This window comes from Benincasa hispida, chromosome 6, assembly GCF_027475165.1.
Source record: "Benincasa hispida cultivar pf3 chromosome 6, pf3_genome.v1.1, whole genome shotgun sequence".
Classification (NCBI taxonomy): domain Eukaryota; kingdom Viridiplantae; phylum Streptophyta; class Magnoliopsida; order Cucurbitales; family Cucurbitaceae; genus Benincasa; species Benincasa hispida.
Genome location: NC_143483.1, coordinates 29,274,446 through 29,300,463, shown reverse-complemented (window position 1 = coordinate 29,300,463; position 26,018 = coordinate 29,274,446). Strand labels below are relative to the sequence as shown.

The window sequence follows — 26,018 nt, the reverse complement described above, 5'->3', positions numbered from 1 at the left end:
CATACATTTTAAAGTTAATAATAAGTTCAAAAGTTGGTTCGAGTTGGTTTGGGTTATTTTAGATGAACCCTGAATCAATCCAACTTATAAAATTTTCATTTATTTGAGATCAATCCAACCCAAACCGCACGGCGCACGGATTGGGTTGGGTTGATCTGTTTTTCTGGGTCATCGAATTTTTTGAACACCCCTACTCGATCATGGACTAAAATCTCAAGTTGTCTCACATATTTTTAGGTATCTTCGAGAATGATTTTGAAATTGTCAAATTGACTTTTGTCATTTTCAAAATCTCTTCCAAACATGACCTAAATCTTTGGTCGTGATATTTCCTTTCCAATTCATCGCTTCAGTCTTAGTCAGTTTCTACAAAAGTCTTGTTTGGGCCAGATGGTTGTCGTTCATGACTTACTATGATATCTTAAAAGGTACCTCTAGACATGAAATCTTAAAGTTTCCTATTCTTTTCAACTTCAAGCTTTTGTGAATGTTGATGGGGTTCTTGCATATTAACACACACCGCTCCGTACCCAGCCTTTGTGTCTTCTTGGAGTATTCTTTAGGGTGTATTTGGTGGTTTGTAATGGAATGTGGTAGTAATGTAATATAATAAAAAAATCTATGTTTGGATTGAGCGTTTCGAGTCCAATTTATAGTACAAAACTTATTTCATTCCGACAGTTTTCAATCTAACTCTCTTTCTCACGTTTTCATGCTTCACGATCCAATTTTCTTTCCGTCTTCGATTACTCATGTTTTCCAACACTTCTCTGACTCCCAATAATTCTGATTACATTCCAGCTCTCCAAATACACATAATTTCTTGAAATAATGAAATTAAGTTTCACTATCAATAAAGTACGCTAGGTCATTCGAATCATCAATACGAGTAAAAAAAAAATGAGCACATAAAACAACAATCACTATGATTTGGTGGCGTTTATTTCATCAAAATTATTTTTTGTTACTTTTTAGAATGACAAATTTGTATGCATGTAGTCATTGCCTCCAACGTTTCTACAATCATGCCCTAAAATCTAATTTCTTCCATAATACAAATACTAAAAGAAAATTAAAATATATATACATAAAAGTAGAATGAAATAGTTATAAAATGTTGAGATCAAAATAATACTTTGAAAAAAATAAATATACCAATACACATGCCACTCTAGGGAGTTTTTGAGGCCCCCCATTTAATTAAGATAAGGAATATGTGCAGACCTTATTGTATCCCATTTTATGTATGCAATATATATACTCCATTGATTTTAGTGTCATTGTGAATAAAGGGATAAATTCCAACTTTGGTTGGCCTATACAAATGTACTTTTATGCCAATTGCAATAGTGAATATAGCTTGTCTACAATATCAGGATTATTCTCTAGAAATGGAAGAAAAATTAGTGGCTTTCTTTAGTTTCATTATATTGTTTTTTTAATCAACTTATCATTTTTCTAAGTATAATTTTGTGTGTATATATATTATCTACGGTTTCAAAAATAGAAAAATAAAGAAAACTATTTACACAAAATAGTAAAACTTTAATCTTCTTTGATAGTGGCTGATAAAAGTCTATCAATATTTATTGTTTTTACTATTTTTGTAAATAATTTGACATTTTTTCTATTGGTGAAAATGTCTTTATTATTTAGGGACAATTAGAAATATAGATATTACATCCAAAGTATTAGCAGATACATAATGTAAAAAAAAAACGCAAAGCTAAATTTAAATAGTTGACCATGTTATTGATAAGGAATCTATAACTGAATATCACTAGTAAGAGTTTATCAACGATATAAGCATCGCTAATAGACTTAGGAGTCTATCAATGATAGAAGTTTATCGCTGATAGACTTGTCTATATTTGCAAATATTTTTAGAGGATGTTATACACTTGGTTATTATTCCTAAAAATACTAACAATAGTAATTATCCTATTATTTATCTGATAAAATATAAAAGTATTTTTTTTAAAAGCATAATTTTGTAGTATTTCAGACTATATCTGAAAATTACTGTTATTATTATTTAACCTTCAAGTAGCATTTTAAAAACATTTACTAGATTAAACTAGATTAGTTTACTAATGCATGTTTAAGAGCTTTTACTATTAATTTTAATTAAATGATCACGTTTATTTAAGAAAAATATATATTTGATTAAATAAATCATAGAAAAATGTACCCAAGTAATATAACACTTATTCAAGTTTCGATTTTATTGATTCAAAATAAAGTATTAATTTTATTATTTAAAACAATATCTTTAATATAAATTAGTAAATTACTAAAATTTTACTATTTAATTAATTTAAATAATTTTTTAGACAAATAATTTAAATGGTCTGTCATTTTTCATAATTTCATTTTTCTAAAAGCATTTTTTTTGTATCTCTTACTAAAAATCTAAAATTGTTATAAAAATTATTACAAAAATATGACCTAAAAATTTTTTAAAATGGGAAAGAAATTAGAGTAGGTGTATATTACACGAGTGACTATGCCCTGGACACTCCGGCTAGTAATGAATACGTGCAATGTACATGAAAAAGTTAAAGATTTAAGATAATATTTAATTGTCTAATAAAAAAAAAAAACTCTAATACAAATATATGATATAATACGTACAAATATTTTCTTTTCTAAAACTGCAATGTAACAAGTAAAACAAAATTCGACTCATTCCCATAATTATAAACATTCTAACATTCTAAATTTCTAATGTTTCTAAAATCAATGTAGAATATAAATAAAATTTAAAGTATAAGAAAAAGAAATCATTACATATATATATATATATATATATATATATATAAAACTTAATTTTATGTCTCTCTAAAATTCTTCGATGGTATGTATTTTTTTCTATTTTCAAATTTTACCTTTTCAAACTATTTTCCCTCCTCTATATTGGAAAATTTTTATAACTTTTTTTTTTGTCTTTAAAATATTTATTTTTTTCTCGATAATTTTTCTTTTCTGTTAACATTTCATAACTCTATTTTATAAATTTGCTTACAATTTTAGAAAGGAATTTAAAAACTCAATTCTTATCTGTTCTGCTAAACATTTTATTTCTAAATTTACTTGACCTTCAAAGTTTTGTCTCTCTAAAGTCTTTGGCTATTTCTCTAAACTTGAAAGGCATGAAATCATGCATGCATCTCACACATAAGTGAAAGAATGTACCAGTTCAATATGTGATCACCTTCACTTGAATAATCACAACTAATTATTGTCAATTGTATCTATTGGACTTAATGGGCACATACATTTGGAGAATCATGCCTGATAGCTCTCTAAATGAGCTATCTTAATATTTCTAATCTAGCTCGTTTATTACTAATTAATGTGCTAAAATATCTATATTTGTAGGAACTTGAGCATTACATGTATTCTAGTATATTACGGGTCGTTCAGGGTTAGTTTGGAGCAATTAGGAGCTCAATGTAGCAATCGGGCTTCAAAGGATGTGAAAAGACAAGAATGACCCAAATAGGCCTGGTGGCACGACAACAGTGTGTGATGCTTCCCATAGAGAGCAGCACGGGCGACAGAATTGCGGCGCTGCTTTGTGTGTCGCGACACTATCGCAAAATCAGCATGGGCGTGTGCGTGACACTGTTTGAATGATCTTAATTTGATGTCGTTCTTGAGAGAGAGGACATTAGATGAGAACTAGCATGTTAAACTATTAATCAACTATGCATGAAAATGATAGGAGGTTAATAAAGATTGATAATAGAGGAACCTAGAGGTACACCTAATTAATTGATTGCACGAGAATGTGTTGATAATTAGGATTGAAAAAGAGGTTACAGAGTGTATCAAGGGGTTTAAAATGTGGCATCCGGTTGAGAAGAAGTTCATAGTAAGTAGAGACATCACCTTTAGGGAAGAGGAGATATTTATGCAAAAGGAGAAAAAGCTTGAGGTTGAAAGAGAGTCATCCAACACAGGAATTGAGGTGGAGTTACCTATTGAGCAACCAATAGAGTCTAGCCAACCTAGTGACACAGGAGAAACTGAGGAAGATGTAGGGGAACATGAAGAGAAAGCAACAGCCTGATTTAAGTCAGTATGTCTTAGCTAGTGATAAACAAAGGAGAACCATTACACCTCCAGCTAGATATATTGAGATGAACTATATGAATCTGGTTTTGAATGTTATTATAGCTCCTACTAACCAAGAACCTATTGGGGTTGATGCCATAAAGTCTCGTGTCCTGTAGTTTGTAAACAATTTGTATGAACGTTTGTGTTGTATAATATATGATATTTATTTCGCATCTTGTTTTTTGCTCAATTACATGTATTGTTTGCTTTACCACAAACAAATAAACATAAAATCTCTGGTTATTTGTATGTAACTTAAGCATGTATGTGGTGACATACAAGTGGATCATGTCTTGAGTGATAACCAAAATGGTCTGTAGTATATGGATATAGGAGGGAAACCTTATCCTGGTAACATTACGGATGTAGCCCGCTTTGTGGAATGGTCACAAGTGTTGTGACTTGTCACAGATGGTCTAATCCTGATCATTCGTATTAGGGACATGCGAGCGGGGACATCCTATACAAAGAGTTTGTAAAATACCTGACCACGAAGTGTTAACGTCTCATTATATAACACCGTTCATGAAAAAGACTTCACTTAACTAGGATGACCATAGGTAACATGACCTCAATCCTGAGTGAGTTGGGAACTCCTGCCATTGAGGGTGGTCCTTTGATTTGTATGGGTGAGAGTGGCCAAGTCACCGATTCAAACCTACCATTTTGGGGATTCGTCTGATTTGGGAGCTGGGAACTCAACTACACAAGATGTAATTCACTCCTTCCCCGAGGCAGGGGTAAGTAGATAGATAGCTCCCTTAAGGATTGATTCCAAAGCTTGAACGATGTGGCACCACACACCTTCTCTTGGTCTGAGAGGTGTTCACATATAGCTAGACTATGTTGTATTGTTCATTAGAGGAATCAGTGGTACTTAAGGAGTGAGATGTAACTACAGGAGCAAAATGGTAATTTGGCCATGTTGTACTTACGAGCATCTGTTAAAGGTCATCGTACTCATGATTGGTTACATCCGATGCACAGAAATATATATGTGGTGTGAAGAGTTCAGTTGTTGGTCTTTAGTGGAATTCCTGATAGTTAACGGATGGTGGATCTCGTGGCTAAAGAGTTTAGCAGCTATTCACGGACAGTTGGAGCTTCGAGCCACAGGTCCATTAGGTCCCCTGGGTAGCTTGGATAAAGTCGAGAATCCGTATTTGGGTTAATTTGAAATGTTCAAATTGACAAGAGAAAGTTCGATTATATATGATATAATTGGACTAGTTAATTATATATGACATAATTGACTAAATGTATGAGATACATTATTTTGGAGAAAATTATATATAAATATGATTTATATCAAGTAGAGGAGAAATTACTATAGTAAATATGTGATATCAAACTATAGGGTAAGAATATAATATGATTATATTTATTAATTACTTAATTGTTTAATTATATAATAATTGGCCTAAAATTTCTCTCGGACGTGCTTTAGTGGGAGCAACCTCGTCGGTTATTATAACCGAAGAATAAAATGAAATTTTGTTTCATTTTGCAAAGGTTCGAAAGGTTCGAAAATTCTTAGCGTCAATGTGGAAACATAAACGATCGCATAAGTTGAGAGCCTACACGATAGTCGTTTAGTGCCTAAACAATCGCATACCTCACGCCTAAATAATCGCACGCTAGTTCCTAAATGATCGGATAGTGTTCCTAAACGATCGTATAGCGTGCTGTGTTTTCTAAACGATCGTCTACCTTTTCCTAAACGATCATTTAGTAAAACCTACAAAATCGTGTAGCTTCTTCTAAACGATAAGCATTTAGCTATACGATAGCTTCCTTTTCTCCTCCACTTGCTTATCGTCTATATGTTTAGTTCTTTCTCCAACCTCTACCAAACTCACCAAAGAGCACTCTTTGGATTTTCACTCCGAGAATTCCAAGGGCTCCATTTTGGTGGTGTCGTCCCCGCTGCGTTCACTCGTTCGTGATATTTCGTGGTGCTTCCATTCGTGTAGACGATCGTGCTACTGCAGACGACGCATTTGTTGGGCGATAGTAGATCGCGTAGAGGTCTTCTGCTGCATTTGAGTTCTAAAGCTTGAAGAGCGTCTTCAACTGGTATGAGAACTTTTTCCCTTACATTTTAGTGTTCAAAGCATACAATTAGTTACTATATATTTGCATAACTGTATGTTCAAATGTATATGGTGTATTTCAGTCACAGTGAAATCGGAAAGATCTGAATGCGCTCATGGATGCTCTTCATTAAGAGTTCTTTCAATTGGTATCAGAGACAAGTTCTGATATTTCAATTTCATTGTTGCAGCGAATTACATATACGTTCTTGGTGGGTGCATTTCTACTCTGTTTAATCGTTAAATTGTTGTGGATGTGCGAATTAATGGATGTTTTCGTGGATGTTAGCCTCGGTTTGATTTAATTCTTTTACATTTGTGGTTGTTTTTAAAGGCCCCTGCATTTTTTAGCATTAATAATCATTATCGAGTCTGTAATTAAAAGTCTGTTTGAGTTTTGAGTCGTTCGTGATGAAGATCAGAGCAAGCGTTACAGTTCTTCGAGGAAGGAGACAATTAAGGGTTGATCACATCGTATAGGTGATGGGGTACGCAATCGCTGATGATCGCATCATGTAGACGATGGGGTATGTGATCGCTGTTGATCGTATCGTGTAGACGATGGGGTACTTGATCAAGGGTTGATCGCATCGTGTCGACGATGGGTACGTGATCTCAGGTCGTGTAGACGATGGGATGCTCGCGTATCATTTAATTTGCGCGCGCCCTAGACAATCGTTTAGGTCAGCAAGCTTTATCGCTTAGTAACTGCCTAAATGATCGCTTAGTAACGCAAGGTAAATCGTTTACCGGTCACCGCATTAAGCGATTGCATAGACGATCAGGCTTCGCGCCTCGTTGTCGTTAACGCGATCATTTAATTTTGCTTCTATCGTCTAGTGCGCACGGGATGATCGTCTACCTACGGCGTTTATGACACGACGGAGTCCTCCTGGCGATTCAAGACTTGGTTCGACTGTGAACTGGTTCACTCGATGAAAAATGTAATAGATAGGGTTATTTCATTCTGGTTTTTTTAAAGGCTCATCCTGGTTCATTAATCCTTTATTTATTACATGCGATGTATGTTTTTAATATGTCATATGGTATGCACATATAGTAAATCCCACCTTAGGTTATGCAATGATCATGCATCATCTCTTTATTGTAATTGTTATAATTTAGAGAAGCAAGATTTAATTATGTAAGAGCATGCTCATGCATCATATAATATAAGAGTTATATTTATGCATGCATAAAAAGCATTGACATGCATCATCTTTATATTACAATTGTTATAATATAAGGGTGAATGATAGCATGTTTTCTTGGTTATTACGCTTAATATAAAAGTTATATATAGTAATAACCAGACATTGCATGAAGCATGACACATAGGTTACTTTATAATTGTTATAAATACCTCATTGTGCACAATGGTTTTTTAGTTGTTTCTTTTTAAAAGTTAAAGAGAAATTAGAACTAAAAGAAATAAGAAAGACATGCATGCTCATTTAGGTATAATTCATGGTTTAAAGTGTTTAAAACTTGGATCAGATAGACCTAAGATCACGGTTCTAAAATGATTAGCAACCCTAATGCTTTAATCTTTTATCAGTTTAATAGGATTAAATTGGTTAATAAAAGGTTAAAGTGTAGCAAATCTATCTATAAGGGACCTTTTGTCTAAGGCGCGTTCTGTCTAGGCTAGGGTATTTAAGTTGATGGAAGCGTAACATCCCTACCTGGGAACTTACCTGGAAAAGTGAATTAGATAGATTTGATGCATGTATGCAAGTTAAGAACAGTCTATTAAAGTGTTTAAATGTGAAACTTGAACTTGTTCATATTTCATAGACAAACGTTGTTTATGAGCAGAGTTTAAAAAGACGACTTACACTAAAATCAATAGCCGGATTGTTTAAGTTAATGAACCCTAGGTAGAACATTCAGTGGGAGGTACTTGGGGCATAAGATGCTTTACTTAAAACCTTTCACGTTTCTCCTAAATAGTCCACACCATGAGATCTACCCTCGGCCTCGTGGCACCTTTGCGTGTCCCCCTAACGGATGGTGTTTGGTTAGGTCAATATCAAGGTGGATGGAGAGAGTGTTCATAGTAAGTGGGAGTGGGAAGTGCGGTAGCATATCCTTCGGTCTCCCTCGTTAGGTTGAATAAAGTTACTGTGCATCGCCTCGAGGCACCCTGGGAGTGTCCCCCTAAAGGATGCCAGTTTTGCGTGTTGATAACGGGCAGAAATGCACGTCATCTTAGGCCTTTTACATAGAATTATGAAAGCTGTTGAGTAAAATATGCGGCGATTATGTTAAGAATTCATGAGAAAACGAGTTTGCATCGATCAGCATTAAGAATCTCGGCTAACCCATTATTGTGCGTTATTATGCATTCAATTATCTATCTTTGTAGCTAACGCAGGAAGTGGACGGATACGCGAAAGCCGGGCTATCGCAAAGATGACCGCATGCGAGGAATCTCTAAATCGCAGAAGCGAACGCATACGTTCAACGCATAGATGTTGTGGCCATCAATCGCATGCGTCCATCGCATAGAAGTTGCGGTCGTTAAGCGAATGCGGTCATCGCATAGAAGTTTCGATCATCAAGCGAATGCGGTTATCGCAAAGAGATTCCGGCTACATAATGATGACCATAATAGAAGGGTGATCGCAAAGTTGGTGGAATGCAACATGAATGCATACCTCAGGAGTATCAAAAGATGATTTGACATTTCACCTACCATGTCGTTAGCAGCAGAGATTCAGAAAAGAACCATTACGCCGCGAGTGTCAGATTCAAAGAAGGTCCATTAATGTTGTCAGTGATCAAGCTCTATAAACAGGTCGATGAGCAGAATTTCATATCATCCAAGGTTTTTCGCCTAAGGCACCTTGCCTTAGGGCGGGTCCTTCTGATCCAGACCAAAGCGTGAGAAGATAGCTTGAGAGTTGTTCATCTACTTCATCCATTCCGAGTGACGACCGGAGCCTTCGCCGGAGTTAGAGCTCGAGAGAGTCTGCTCCACTGCCCATCCATGGCACCACCGACAGCCTTGACACACATCTGCTGGAAGCAAAACATTACTTCCAGCTGGCCCTCCGTTTCTCTTTTTTCCTTATATTGTATTGTATTACATTTTGGCTTAAGGAATTAATACATTTTGTGATCAATTCATTTCTATATTTTCCTTCGACTCCATCTCCATCTTCATTTACTTAGCATCCTTAACTTGCATTGCATCACTTAGTGAGACTGTTAGAGTATCGCATACTTAATCATGCGACATAGGAATATGAAGCATGTAGTAAACCACCGGGAGGTGTGCGTTACGTGAGTGTTGTGAGAAAACCTTATTTGTTTAGTGTGAAGCTATAGCAACACTTGTCTATAAGCAGACGCAATGCTTGTTTATGAGTAAAGTCGGCAGCAACTAACTGCTCGGGAGGGTAAGTGGTTGGTCGCATTAAGCAATATAAGCAAGTGTTCACTAGAGATAGGAATAATCTTACGTTAGCCAGGTTTATGCGATTACCTTGTCTTATGAGCGCATCATTCATCATTTAGGCATACTTGGGAGAGTAGTCCAAAAACTAATCTAAGACTCGAGAGAGCAGATTGGATCACATACGCAAGAATGGGGAACTTAGAGATAAGCTTCGTTTGCTATTACACAGCGTATGCACCCTACGGATAGGATATTGAATGCGTCCAGAAGTAGGATACGGTGGTATGTGGTCATCTCGCTTATGTGTGAGAGCACGTGAGCGGGTTATGAAGGCTTAGAAATAGGCTTCTCGACACTATCGCATATACATCGCATGCATCCTAGAATTAGGCACAAGTGTGTGTAGCATAATTGCATAGCTTGCATTGACTGGGGTTGCCCTTGCGGTCAAGCTCAGAGTTGCAGTGAAAACATCCTCACCTTTTTATATATTTTTCCATGCATTTTACTACGCGTCAACAGTTTCCGTGTCTGTACCTCTCAGTTATATTCCCACTGCTTTGTCTGTTAGTTAGAAGTAGAAGTAGTTTATAGCTTAAAACCCCCATCATTCTTTTATTCATCCGCCTCAAACACAACACCGCATACCATTTAGCTACAAGTCCCTGAGTTCGACCTCGGTTCACTCGAGAAACTTACGTTCTAATTATACTTGGCGAGAGCGGAAGAAAACTTGTGATGGGAATGCATGGTCATCGCATACATTCGTGATCGCATATTGCATAGTCCAACGCATAACCTAAGACACGCATCACATATATTGCGTTCCCCAAATTTGCATCATCACGCGTTTCTTTATTTGATCTACTGTAAGAGGATAAGGTTACTTAGTCTCTTGTCCTAATCTGCTTCTTCCCTATGGTGGGCTCATTAGGGTAGGACTCTGGCACCAAAAGCAAGGGATCACACTTACACGGAATAGTTAAAAGTTAACAATTCTGGACCAAAAAATGGTGGTTGTTAGGTTCAGTTCCAAGAGTTGGTTCTGCCTAATGGTTTAGAATGTCTCGTCCTAACGAAGGGGCAACTGATCACCCTACCAGTGACGTTTGTCCTGCCTCGCTGGACATCATTGCAAAATAGAAGTCTATAACTTAGGGTACTTGAAACTATTTTGCAAAACTGATTGGTTTAAAAGTGGTTTAGCAAAATCTAATAAAGGTTTGTTCGTATTTTTAGCAACAACTCTTTTTCAAAATGGCAACTGCCACGTTGGCTTTATTAAGCGCTGAAAAATTAACTGGCGACAATTTCGCAACATCGAAACATATGATCACGACAATTTTAATCATCAAGGATCTCATGTTCGCTCTCACGAAGGCTTGTCCTCCTATTCCAGCTCTAAATGCCACTCGAAATGTTCGGGAGGCATACAAGCGATGGACAAAGGCGAATGAGAAGGCCCGAGCCTACATCTTGGCAAGTCTTTCTAAAGTCTTGGCCAAGAAACATGAGACTATGGTCTCAGCGTGTGAGATCATGGAGTCCCTGCGGGGGATGTTTGGACAACCGTCTGAACAGCTTATACATGAGGCTCTTAAATATATATTCAACTTCAAAAGGAAGAAGGCACCTCTGTTCGTGAACATGTGCTTAACATGATGGTCCGCTTTAATGTGGTGGAGTTGAATGGGTCTACCATCGATGAGGGCAGCTAGGTTAGCATAATCCTACATTCTTTATCGAAGAGCTTCCTGCACTTTGTTAGCAATTCTTAACAAAGTGAAATATAACCTTACAACTCTCCTCAACGAGTTGCAGACCTACCAATCTTTACTAAATGGTAAGGAAATGAAGAAGAGTGAGGTAAATGTTGCTTTATTCTTCAGGACGTTCCATAGAGTTTCAACCTTAGGAACGAAGTCTGCACCTTCTACTTCTAACTCTGCAAAGGGGAAGAAGAAGAATAATGGTAAGGGAAAAGGGAAGACACCTGCTAACCTACCGCTTGTCGCCCCAAGGAGGCATCCACCGGTTGAAAAGGGAAAGTGTTTCCACTGCAACCAAGATGGACACTTGAAGAGGAACTGTCCTCGGTATCTAAAAGAGAAGAAAGCAGCCAAGGCTAAGGCCAAGGCCGATAAAGGTAAATATGATTTACTAGTTCTTGAAACTTGTTTAGTGGAGAATGATGATTCAACCTGGATAATTTATTTGGGCACCACTAACCACGTTTGTTCTCCTTTTCAAGGGATTAGATCTTGGCGACAATTAGAGGCTGGTGAGATGACAATGCGGGTAGGCACCGGGCACGTCATCTCAACTGTGGCAGTGGGAGGGCTCCAGTTAGCTTTACAGAATACGTTTCTAGTTTTAAATGATGTATATATTGTTCCCGAAATAAAGAGGAACCTCATTTCCATAAAGTATTTATTGCAATGTAAATATACTATCTCTTTTAATGTGGATAAAGTATTTATTCATAAAGATGGTGTTTTTATTTGCACAACAAATCTGGAATCTAATTTATATGTGCTAAGGCCGTTAGCCATTAATTCCCTCCATAATACTGAATTGTTTAGAACTTTCATAACTCAATCAAAACGTAGACATATTTCTCCAAAAGAAAATGCCCAACTTTGACATCTTCGTTTAGGGCACATCAATCTCAATAGGATTGAGAGATTGATGAAGAATGGACTTCTAAGTGAGTTAGAAGAAAATTCTTTACCCGTGTGCGAGTCTTGCCTTAAAGGTAAGATGACTAAAGGACATTTTACTGGAAAAGGTTATAGAGTCCAAGAGTCTCTTGAGTTAATACATTCTGACCTTTGTGGTTCTATGAATGTGCAAGCCCGAGGTGGCTATGAGTATTTTATCAGTTTTACTGATGATTACTCCAGGTATGGGTATGTTTATCTTATATAACAGAAGGTTGAATCTTTTGTAAAGTTCAAAGAGTTCAAAGCTGAAGTTGAAAATGCATTGGATAGACGGATTAAAACATTTCGATCGGATCGAGGTGGAGAGTTTTTGGACTCAGCATTTGATAACAGGCAGAAATGCACATTATCATAGTGCTAAGTTCTTAAACAATGCTGGCTTGCGTTGATAAAACATGTTAAATTGCGTCCATTAAACATCAATTTCATAATACTGCAGTCGCATGCATTCATCACACTAGAACAGTTGATTTTTGTATTTTTTTTTATGTAGAATATGCGATAACGCAAGGCGGAAATTGCGATCATAGGAAATCATTGGTTGAGAGCAACATAACCGCAAGGCTTTGTGGTGATTGTGTTCACAAATATTCGCCTAAGAAGGATTGTCGCAACTTGGTCAGCGCAACATGGTGGGTGCATCTGGGTGAAAGACTAATTAATCGGGATTGTACAAAAAGCTGATGACAGTCGAATCTAAATTAAGTTGACAGTCGATAACGATCACAAGTACATTCAGCTTTTCAGTGACAAATATTCGGCGCATCAGTCAGGAATTAAAGCAGTCCCATCTGTACAATCATGATAGAGAAGCTGACTTTCACCCTGGATATTCTATAAATACCAAGGGCATCCTTCAAAAAAGGGGTTGATTAGTTAATCAGTTCGCACGTCCTTGTTCATAATTTTCTTTCGTTTTAAGGCAGACACGTGAGAGAAGATTTTGCCGATAGATCATTCTGATAAACTTGGGAGAGCGCCGGAAGCTTCAAGTATAGAGAGAGGGCCGACGCCTACAAAAGCGGGAACATCTTTGGAACCGAATAGAGATTTACAGTGTAAAAGCCTCGGTCAGCAAGGAATTGCTACCAGGCTTTCTACCTTTAACTTCCATTGTTATTTCGTACTCCACTCATTTATAAAAATGGAATTTTCTTCTCTATATCTATTCATTCTCTCTTAGTTACGCATGAGCAGCTAAATCTGTTGAATGGGTTGAGAAGCATTTAGCTAGCACAACTAAGGAATCTCCATTCTATACGGTTATCTTGTATTATGTATGCTTCATTCGTCCATTAGAGATACTAGGGAGGGTAGTCTAAGGATAGGATCTAGGCTTGGGAAGGTCAGGTTAGAATCTAGGCTCGGGATAGTCAGATTAGAACGCATAATCAAGAGATAGAAGCTTAGGAATAAGCACTATTTGTCAACGCATCGCATGCATCCTAGAGATAGGATATGATTGTATGTGGTCACCTTGCCTTTATGCATTTTGCATCATCGCATAGGAAAAGAGTAGAGACTTAGGGATAAGCTCTATGGACACTTTTGCATTCAACATATGCGTCCTAGACTTGGGAGCATCGAATTTGCATTGGAAAATGACTTGTTGTGCATGGTTGTAGGATGATCGCATAATTTGACGCATTCCCAAGTAACACTAGCTAAAGATCTTCTCAACCTGTTCATCCGCATACTCAGTGTATCTATCACACAACTGACTTTTCTCAAATCTGTCGCATTTGTTTATTTTTCATCAATGCAATCAACAACAAACCAACAATTAATTGAGTTATCGGTCACCGCAAAGTTTTCATAAAAATTACCATCGTAATCTATTTTCACAAGTCTCTGAGTTCGACCCTGGACTTACTAGGAAAATCAGTGGAATTTACACTTGGATTTCGCTGAGGAAACTTGAGTGCACAATGCAATTTCACCATCGCATATCATCCATAATTCACATCATAAAAATCAAGTATCAAGTTTTTGGCGCGGCTGCCGGGGACTTCGGCAAAATAGTGTGCTAACGGTAATTTTTTTTATTTCTTTGTAGACTCTCAATCTCTAGCGAATTATGACTCGGAAATTGAGAGAACGTTTAGACGGAGACTGAGAGATCGCCATCAGTAACCATAATCAAATAAAGAAGAAATAGTGGAGCAGCCTGGAAACAGATCACCAAACGATAATAATGTCATGGCAAATCCCATCCTACTGGAAAACGATCGTAATAGACCCATTAGGGACTATGCATCGCCAAACCTCTATGATTTCTCTCCAGGAATCATGAGGCCTACCCTCGATGGAAGAAAATTTGAAATGAAACCGGTGATGCTGCAGATGATCTAGACTATAGGACAATTCGGAGGAAGGCGTGGCAAAGACTCGCACGTCCACCTCCGAAGCTTTATTGAAAACTGCAATACTTTTGTGTTCCCGAACATCTTTGTCGAAGAAGTTAGACTAACTTTGTTCCCATTTTCTCTCTGTGATTAGGCTAGGATATGGGCATATTCTCTCGAGCCGGGAGAGATCACTTCTTAGGAATAGGTCATGGAGAAGTTTATGAAGAAATAATTTCCACCTACTGAGAATGCCAGACGAAGGAAACTCATTACAAATTTTGAACAAGACATGGATGAGTCGCTCAGCGATGCCTGGGCGAGGTTTAAAAGGTTGGCCAGGGATTGTCCACATAATGGTTTGCCAGACTGCCTTCAAATGGAAATTTTTTATCATGGTTTGAATCCCGCTTCGTAGACCGCTGCCAATGCGGCAGTCGCTAGTGGCCTGCTTGATAAAACGTATGACGAGGCGAAGAATATCTTGAATCAACCACAAAGATTGGAGGGAGAGTGACCAGAGATTGAGACTCAAAGACAATGATGCAAGTAATGGTGCTATTGCTTCACTACAAAATCAGATGATCGCAATGATGAACTTCATCCAGGGAATTGCGATCAGTAGCCCAACACCGAAAAATGGGCAAATCAACGTAATAAGTCAAAACACCGCAAGGTGTGCGACTTGCGGTGATGGGCACGCGATGGAAGATTACCCACAAAATCCACAATCCGTTTACTTTGTGAAAAATAATCCCTTTTTGAATACCTACAACCCCGAGAGGAGAAACCACCCCAATTTTTCTTGGAAGAATCAGCAACAGAATTTTCAACCCGTTGCATAGAAAGAAGGGCCACAAGGATTCTTCCCATGCAACAATGGTCAAACGAGCAACCAATCAAGTAGCTCGCAACCACCGCAATCCGCTTCTTTGGAAAACCTATTGAAGTAATACATAGAGAAAAATGAAATTGTGCTTTAGAGTCAGGCTATGTCCATCCGCAATCTAGAATTACAGATGGATCAGATTGCGAGTGAGCTGAAGAGTAGACCACAAAAGGCTCTGTCAAGTTCAACAGAACTCCCACGAACCCGAGGGGATCAGGTAAAGAGCAATGTTAGGTTGTGACATTGTGAAGTGGGAAGACTGTAGAGGGAGAAAAGAAGGAGCTTAGTCAGACAGCTCCCATTGCGGCAGAATCTGAAGTTGCGGTGATGCAAGAAGAAGCAAGAGAAAACGAAATAGTAGAACCAGAGGTTGTGTCGACCTCAAAGCCAACTGAGATGGGAACTATGAAAGTGTAGTTACCCCCTTTCCCACAGAGACTAAGGAAGAAAAAGAATGAAGAGGTACAGTACCAATGCTTTATATCTATGTTAAAATAATTACATATTAATATTCCTTTCAGTGAAGCAGTTGAGGAGATGCCTGCCTACATAAAGTTTCTGAAGGATATGGTAACTATGAAGAGGGGAGCTGGTAAGTTTGCCACGGTGACGCTAACAGAGAGTTCAAAATCAATCATTCCACCGAAGATGAACAATCTTGGGAGCTTTACTATTCCTTGCTCCATAGGAGAACTATACATCGGGCAAGTTCTGTGTGACCTGGGAGCTAGCATATATTTGATGCCTCTGTCAATCTTTAGGCAGCTAAATGTGGGGAAACTTGTGCCCACAACAGTGACTCTCCAACTGGCCGATAGATCTTTGGTGCATCCAGAGGGAAAAGTGAAAGACGTGTCCATCATTCTGAGGCGACCATTTTTATCAACAGGTCGTGCTCATATTGATGTGCATAAAGGGAAAATCACTTTGAGCATCAACGGATAGAAGCTCAAATGTAACATAATTCGTGTCATGAAGTTTTCGGATGAAGAAGACCTGCATGACTCAGATGATGACCAGAATTCGATTGAAGAAGAAAAGTTTGATTAAAAGAATGAAGAAGAAGATGTCAACACATCCATTGCTGCCTGTAATGCGATCATGACAAAAACAAACAAAGAAGAAGAAATGATCGCAAATCAAGAAGAAGAGCCAACAGAAAAAGAAGAAAGAAAAACAACGCAATCATCCCTAATAGAACCACCAACACTGGAATTAAAGATCCTACCGACCCATTTAAAGTACACATTTTTGGGGCAAAATGAGAAGCTACCAGTTATCATTTCCTCTAAGCTCAACAAAGACCAAGAGAATGCATTGATGAGCATTCTAAGGAAGCATGTGCGAGCAATTGGCTGGACACTCGCCGACATAAGAGGAATTGGCCCAGCGTACTGTATGCACCGCATTTGTCTTGAAGAGGACCACAAAGCAACGATCGAACATCAACATAGATTCAACCTTGCGATGAAAGAGGTCGTCAAGAAGGAGATCATTAAATGGTTAGATGCGAGCATTATCTATCCTATAGCAGATAGCACGTGCCCGTGCAATGTGTGCCATAAAAGGGCGGCATGACAGTAGTCCCGAATGAAAACAATGAATTAATACCACAAAGGATCGTCACTGGGTGGCGCATTTGTATGGATTACCGTAAGTTGAACGCAGCCACAAAGAAAGATCATTTTCCTCTGCCGTTCATTAATCAGTCTAGCTGGAAATGACTTTTATTGCTTTCTGGATGGTTATGTCGGGTACAACCAGATTATGATAGCTCCAAAAGACCAAGACAAGACCACATTCACCTGCCCATATGGGACATTTGCTTTTCGCCGCATGCCATTTGGCCTCTGCAATGTGCCAAGCACGTTCCAAAGATACATGAGGCTATCTTTTCAGATTATCTCAAGGACTCTGTTGAAATATTTATGGAAGAATTCTCTGTTTATAGGAACACCTATGAAGTTTGTCTAGCCAACTTGGAGAAGATATTGAAGAGATGTGAAGAGACGAATCTGGTGCTTAATTGGGAAAAATGTCATTTCATGGTGAAGGAGGGCATAGTGTTGGGACACAAGGTTCTCCGGGATGGACTGGAGGTGGACAAAGCAAAAATCGAAGCAATTGAAGCGTGAAGGTTGTACGAAGCTTCTTGGGGCACGCTAGATTCTATAGACACTTTGTTAAAGATTTTTCGAAAATAGCACGACCAGTGTGTGTGTTGCTAGAGGCTGATAGAAAATTTGAATTTGACAACAACTGCCTCAACGCATTTCGAGTTTTGAAGAATGCGTTGATTATCGCACCCGTATTGATTGCACCAGACTGAACACTTCCTTTTGAAATTATGTGCGATGCAAGCGGGTATGCGATGGAAGCAGCTCTGGCACAAAAGAGAAAAACAATCTTACATCCCATCGCATATACAAGTAAAACATTAAATCCTGCTCAAACAAATTATACCACCATAGAGAAAGAGCTTCTGGTAGTAATTTTTGTGTTGGAAAATTTCGGGCATATCTGTTGGGAACAAGGGTACTCATCCATACTGATCATTCGGCAATAAAGTACTTAATGACAAAGAAGGAAGCAAAGCCGAAGTTGATCAGATGGGTTCTCCTCTTTCAAGAATTTGATATAGAAATAATTGACTGGAAGGGGACAGAGAACCAAGTTGCGGATCACTTGTCTAGACTGAAAAATCCTGAGGTTGACCACAATGTGTCTGAGGTGAGTACGGTGTTCCCGGATGAGCAACTATTCCATATTGAAGAATTGCCCTGATACGCAGACATAGTCAATTATCTGGTTTGAGAGCAGTTTCCTGAAGATTACACCTACCACCAATAGAGGAAGCTCAAATATGAATGTAGACATTATTATTGGGACGAGCCGAATCTGTACAAAAGAGGGGTAGACCAAATTTTTCGATTATGCGTACCAAATGCTGCTCAACAACGCATATTATCACAATGTCACGACTCACCATATGGTGGACACTTTAGAGGGCAGCGCACCGCAGCCAAAGTTTTATAGAGTGGATTCTTTTGGCCTACATTGTTCAAGGATGCAGCTGACTACGCAATGAAGTGTGATCGGTGCCAACACATAGGTAACATTTCATGGAAACATGCAATGCCAATGAACACCATCTTGGAGATTCAATTGTTCGACGTATGGGGGGTTTATTTCATGGGACCATTCCTTCCCTCAAATGGTAAGCATTATATTTTATTACCCGTCGATTATGTATCCAAGTGGGTAGAGATAGTGGCGTGTGCTGCAAGCGATGCGGCGATAGTCTCTCAATTCCTAAAGAAGAAAATTTTCACTCGTTTTCGCATTCCCCGTGCCATCATAAGTGATGAGGGGTCACACTTTGTCAATCATACTGTTAAGGAGCTGCTGCGCAATTACAACATTCTCCACAAAGTGGCCACCGCATACCACCCATAGATGAATAGTCAGGCCGAGGTGTCCAATCGAGAAATTAAGCTGATACTTGAGAAGGTAGTAAGGCCTTCATGAACAGATTGGGCAACAAAGCTTGATGATGCGTTATGAGCATACCGAACTGCATTTAAACCACCCATAGGCATGTCCTCATATGCGTTGGTATTTGGTAAGGTGTGTCATTTGCCTTTAGAGCTGGAATATAAGGCACTGTGGGCGGTAAAGAAGCTGAACTTTGATTTGAAGAAAGCAGGAGAAGCCCGAAAAATGCAACTGGTCGAGCTAGAAGAATAGAGGATTAATGCAAATGAAAATGCGAAGATTTATAAATAGCGCACCAAGCCCTGGCATGACAAATGCATATGCGGTAAGAACCTCCAAATCGGGCAAAAGGTCTTACTCTTGAACTCACGTCTACGACATGGTGCAATGGAGCTGATCACACTAGTCCGAACCCTTCATCATTAAAAAGATATTCCAACATGGTGCGGTGGAGCTGATCACTAAAGATGGAAGCCGTACATTTAAGGTTAATGGACAGCGAGTGAAGGCATATTGCGAAGGTGATTTCCAGCCAAAAAAGACCTCCGTGAAGCTGGAAAACCTGAAGTACCTTGTGTTTGGTTCTTGAACTCTCATTCCTTCGTCACTTTAATCATCATTTATTTATCTGCATTTTACTTATTATTATTTCTCTTAAAAAAAAACTTGTTGTTTTGTTTAAAATCATTTGACCCTCTATATGTTTGTTTACAACGATTAAGGCACAGGATTGCGGAGATGTTACATGAAGTAGCAAATTATCTCACTCGATCACCACAATCCAAAAAAGAGAGATCGTCGCAAAGAAGGATGTGTCAATACACAATGCGGGCGACAGCGCAAATTTGGGGGTGTATTCTTCCCTATCCTTTATTTCAAATTTTGCGCTATCGCATCGCATTTTAATTTTAAAAGTCTTATCACCGCATTCTCTACTGCAATCATTTGACATAGATAAATTTAGTAAGTTACCGCATGATGTTTCTTTGCCAAGTATGATTTTAATGATGAAAAACATGCTTCTATTTCTTTCGTATATACTAGAGTCATCTTAACTTTAAGATAGTCACCTCATGAAATATTTCTAGAAGTTAAGGGTTTTCTAGCTTTCTTTCAAACTCTCTTTATGAAGCTTTCTAAGAACATCGCCTGACTTATATCGATCTTTTGGCAATGAGGACATTGCCGCATTTTAAATTTGGGGGTGAGGTATTTATTTTCGACCTTGTTATTTCTAAGAAAAAAAAAAGAAAAGAGAAAAAAAATTGAGAATAACAACTCCACTATCAATGCAAATGGGAAACCTATGTTGATAAGAGTTAAGTTGTGAAAGGCACTTACCCATAGTTGGATGTTCGCATGACACGTGGGGGCAAGCCAAAACGAAAATAAGTCACCAGGATCAACTCATAAATAAATAACCGCAACTCCGCTGCCAAGTAAGTAGGAGTTTAATCTAAGGAAGAGTGCATTGCTCATAGTTGGATGTCCGCATGACACACGTGGGGGAAAGCCAAAATGAAGGCAAGGCACTTGGATCAGTGCAAGGTTAGAAAAAAAAATAATAATATCAAGAAATATGCAAGGATAAAATCATTTGACACCCCGGTGAAAATTTTTCTTTTTGAAATAAATCATGCGATGTTCCAAAAATAAGTAAAGTCCTTTTGAAGGTTAAGCTTGCAGCCCTAGGTCTTAGAAATATTTCAAGAAGAGACTTGAATAAGACTTAAGGAAACTTTGATATATAGGATTTGAACGAAGCATCCTTGAGAAATCTAGGAAAAGGACATTGCGGTTGACTTGCTAAAAGAAGTCTTTAGCTTATGCTTGAGGACAAGCATTGTTTAAATTTGGGGGTGTGATAACGGGCAGAAATACACGTTATCATAGTGCTAAGTCCTTAAACAATGCTGGCTTGCATTGATAAAACATGTTAAATTGCGTCCATTAAGCATCAATTTCATAATATTACGGTGCATACATTCATTGCATTAGAACAGTTGATTTTTGTATTTTTTGTACAGAATATGCGATAACGCAAGGCGGAAATTGCGATCATAGGAAATCATTGGTTGAGCGCAACATCAGCACAAGGCTTTGCAGTGATTATGTTTGCAAATATTTGCCCAAGAAGGATTGCCGCAACTTGGTCAGCGCAACATGGTGGGCGCATCTAGGTGAAAGGCTAATTAATCGCGATGGGACAGAAAGCTAATGACAGTCGAATCCGAATTAAGTTGACAGTCGATAACGATCACAAATTCATTCAGCTTTTCAGTGACAAATATCCGGCGCACCAGTCAGGAATTAAAGCAGTCCCATCTGTATAATCATGAGAGAGAAGCCAACTTTCACCCTGGATGTTCTATAAATAACAAGGGCATCCTTTAGAAAAGGGGTTAATTAGTTAATCAGTTCACACGTCCTTGTTCATAGTTTTCTTTCATTTTAAGGCGGACGCGAGAGAGGAGGTTGTGCCGACAGATCGTTCAGGTAAGCTTGGGAGAGTGTCAGAAGCTTCAAGGATAGAGAGAGGGCTGATGCCTACGGAAGCGGGAACATATTTGGAACCAAATAGAGATTTACAGTGTAAAAGCCTCGGTCAGCAAGGAATTGCTACCAGGCTCTCTACCTTTAACTTCCATTATTATTTTGTACTCCACTCATTTATAAAAATGGAATTTCCTTCTCTATATCTGTTCACTCTCTGTTATTTACGCATGAGTAGCTAAATCTATTGAATGGGTTGAGAAGCATTTAGCTAGCACAACTAAAGAATCTTCATTCTATATGGTTATCTTGTATTATGTATGCTTCATTCGTCTATTAGAGATACTCGGGAGGGTAGTCTAAGGACAGGATCTACGCTTGGGAAGGTCAAGTTAGAATCTAGGCTCGGGAAAGTTAGATTAGAACGGATAATCAAGAGATAGGAGCTTAGGAATAAGCACTATTTGTTATCAACGCATCACATGCATCCTAGAGATAAGATATGATTGTATGCGGTCACCTTGTCTTTATGCATTTTGCATCATCGCATAGGAAAAGAGTAGAAACTTAGGGATAAGCTCTATGGACACTTTTGCATTTAACACATGCGTCCTAGACTTAGGAGCATTGCATTTGCATTGGAAAATGACTTGTTATGCATGGTTGTAGCATGATCGCATAGTTTGATGCATTCCCAAGTAACGCTAGCTAAAGATCTTCTCAACCCGTTCTGTATACTCAGTGTATCTATCATACAACTGACTTTTTTCAAATCCGCCGCATTTGTTTATTTTTCATCAACGCAATCAATAACAGATCAAAAATTAATTGAGTTACCGGTCACCATAAAGTTCTTATAAAAATTACCATCGCAATCTATTTTCACAATTCCCTGAGTTTGACCCTGGACTTACCAGGAAACTCAGTGGAATTTACACTTGGATTTCGCTGAGGAAACTTGAGTGCACAACGCAATTTCACCATCGCATATCATCCATAATTCACATCATAAAAATCAAGCATTAGCATTCCAGAACTATTTCATAAAACATGGAATCGTTTATCAGAAGGCAATAGAGAATGTTGACCGGGATGAATGGGTCAAGGCCATGGATCTCGAGATGGAGTCGATGTACTTCAACTCAGTATGGGATCTTGTAAATCAGCCTGATAGGGTAAGAACTATAGGTTGTAAATGAATCTACAAGCACAAACGGGGTGCTGATGGGAAGGTACAGACCTTCAAGGCTCGACTTGTGGCAAAGGGTTATACCCAGGTAAAGGAAGTCGACTATGAGGAGACTTTCTCGCCTATTGTCATGTTAAAGTCGTCCGCATCCTCCTGTCCATTGCAGCATATTATAATTATGATATCTCGCAAATGGACATCAAGACAGCCTTTTTGAATGGCAATCTTGAGGAGACCATTTACATGGTGCAACCTGAGGGATTCATAGCCCAAGGTCAAGAGCAAAAGGTTTGTGAACTGAATCAGTCCATTTATGAGCTAAAACAGGCATCTCGATCTTGGAACATACGATTTGATACTACGATCAAGTCGTATGGCTTTGACCAAAACATTGATGAATCTTGTGTTTACAAGAAGATCATAAACACTTCAATAATCTTCTTGGTGTTGTACATAGACGATATACTACTCATTAGAAATGATGTAGGTCTACTGACTGTAGTTAAGAACTGGCTAGTGACCCAATTCCAAATGAAAAATTTAGGAGAGGCTCAGTTTGTTCTAGGTATACAGATCTTTCGGGATCATAAGAACAAAGTGATAACACTGTCTCAGACATCGTACATTGACAAGATGTTGCTCAAATACTCGATGCAGGACTCCAAGAGGGGCCTACTGTCATTCAGGCATAGAGTCACTTTGTCTAAGGACATGTATCCTAAGACGCCTCAAAAGATTGAGGAGATGAGACGGGTCCCATATGCGTCTGTCGTTGGCAGTTTGATATAGGCGATGCTCTGTACTCGTCCAGACATCTGCTACGCTATGGGCATAGTCAGTAGGTATCAGTCTAACCCAAGCTAGGGTCACTGGACCGCAGTAAAGAACATCCTCAAGTATCTTCAGAGAATGAGGGACGACATGCTTGTGTATAGTTCCAGGGATTTGATCCTTACCGAATACATGGATTCAGACTTTCAGACTGATAAGGACTCTCGCAAGTCCATATTAGGGTTAGTTTTTACTCTTAATGGAAGAGCTATAGTGTTGTAGAGCACTAAGCAGGGGTGCATCACCGACTCCACTATGAAGGCAATGTACGTAGCGGCTTGCGAAGTTGCTAAGGAGGTCTTCTGGCTTACGAAGTTCTTGACAGAACTGAAAATTGTTCCAGATATGTCTAGGCCCATTACCCTATATTGTGATAATAGTGGGGCAGTGGCGAACTCTAAGAAACCGAGGAGTCACAGGCGCGACAAACACATTGAGTGGAAGTATCATCTGATCCGCGAGATAGTGCATCGAGGGGACGTGATCATCGTGAAGATTGCTTCAGAGCACAATGTTTCTGACCCATTTACGAAGGCTCTCACGCCTACAGTGTTTGAGGGTCACCTACGGAGCATGGGTCTACAGGATCGCCCGCGGTTGGACTAGGGCAAGTGGGAGAATTTATTGTACTAGGCTTTTATGCCCTAGTTTATTGTTTTGTACTAGTTTAATATACACCCCACTTCACTTTAGGACAAGTGGGAGATTGTTGGGGTTGATGCCCTAAAGTCTCGTGTCCTGTAATTTGTAAACAGTTTGTACGAACGCTTATGTTGTATAATATATGATATTTACTTCACATCTTGTTTTTTGCTCAATTGCATGTATTCTTTGCTTTACAACAAACCAATAAACATAAAATCCCTAGTTATCTGTATGTAACTTAAGCATGTATGTGGTGACATACAAGTGGATCATGTCTTGAATGATAACCAAAATGGTCTATAGTACATGGATATAGGAGGGAAACCTTATCCTGGTAATGCTACAGATGCAGCTCGCTTTGTGGAATGGTCACAAGTGTTGTGACTTGTCACAGATGGTCTGATCCTGATCATTCGTGTTGGGGACATGCAAGCGGGGGCGTCCTATACAAAGAGTTTGTGTAAGACTTGACCACGAATTGTTAACGTCTCGTTATATAACATCATTCATGACAGAGACTTCAATTCACTAGGATGACCATAGGTAACATGACCTCAATCCTAAGTGAGTTGGGAACTCCTTCCATTGAAGGCGGTCCTTTGATTTGTATGAGTGCGAGTGGCCAGGTCGCCGATTCAGACCTACCATTTTGGGATTCATCTAATTTTGGAGGTAGAAACTCAGCTACACAAGATGGAATTCACTCCTTTCCCGAGGCAGGGGTAAATAGATATATAGCTCCCTTATGGGCTGATTCTAGAGCTTGATCGATGTGGCGCCACACACGTTCTCTTGGCTCGAGAGGTGTTCACACATAGTTGAACTATGTTGTATTGTTCATTAGATGAATCAGTGGTGCTTAAGGAGTGAGATGTAACTAAATGAGCAAAATGGTAATTTGGTCCAGCTGTACTTACGAGCATCTGTGAAGGGTCATCGTATTCATGATTGGTTATATCCGATGGACACAGAAATATATCTGTGGTAAGAAGAGTTCAGTTGTTAGTCTTTAGTGGAATGCCTGACAATTAACAGATGGTGGATCTCGTGACTAAAGAGTTTAGTCAGCTATTCAGGGACCGTTGGAGCTTCGAGCCACAGGTCCATTAGGTCCCCTGGGTAGCTTGGATAAAGTCTGTATTTGGATTAATTTGAAATGTTCAATTGACAAAAGGAAGTTAGATTACATATGATATAATTGGACTAGTTAATTATATATGATATAATTGACTAAATATATGAGATACATTATTTTGGAGGAAATTAGATATAAATATGATTTATATCAAGTAGAGGAGAAATTACTATAGTAGATATGTGATATCAAACTATAGGGTAAGAATATAATATGATTATATTTATTAATTATTTAATTGGTTAATTATATGATAATTGGCCTAAAATTTCTCTTGGACGTGCGTTAGTGGGAGAAGCCTCGTTGGTTATTGTAACCGAAGAATAAAATGAAATTTTATTTCATTTTGCAAAGGTTCGAAAGGTTCAAAAATGCTTAGCGTCGGTGTGGAAACGTAAACGATAGCATAAGTCGAGAGCCTATACGATAGTCACTCAGCACCTAAACGATCGCATACCTCGCGCCTGAACGACAGCACGCTAGTTCCTAAACAATCGGATAGCTTTCCTAAATGATCGTATAGTGTGCCGTGTTTTCTAAACAATTGTCTACCTTTTCCTAAACGATCGTTTAGTAAAACCTACACGATCATATAGCTTCTTCTAAACGATAAGCATTTAGCTATACGATAACTTCCTTTTCTCTCCCATTTGCT

At 38.5% G+C, this 26,018-nt stretch overlaps 1 non-coding gene across 1 annotated transcript; it reads right to left on the bottom strand.

The window, feature by feature from the left end:
- Nucleotides 1-14,942: 14,942 nt before the first annotated feature.
- LOC120080687 (small nucleolar RNA R71) lies at nucleotides 14,943-15,049 on the bottom strand. Its single transcript, XR_005482636.1, has one exon. It is a non-coding gene; the product is annotated as a small nucleolar RNA R71 (small nucleolar RNA).
- Between the last annotated feature and the right edge of the window lie 10,969 nt (nucleotides 15,050-26,018).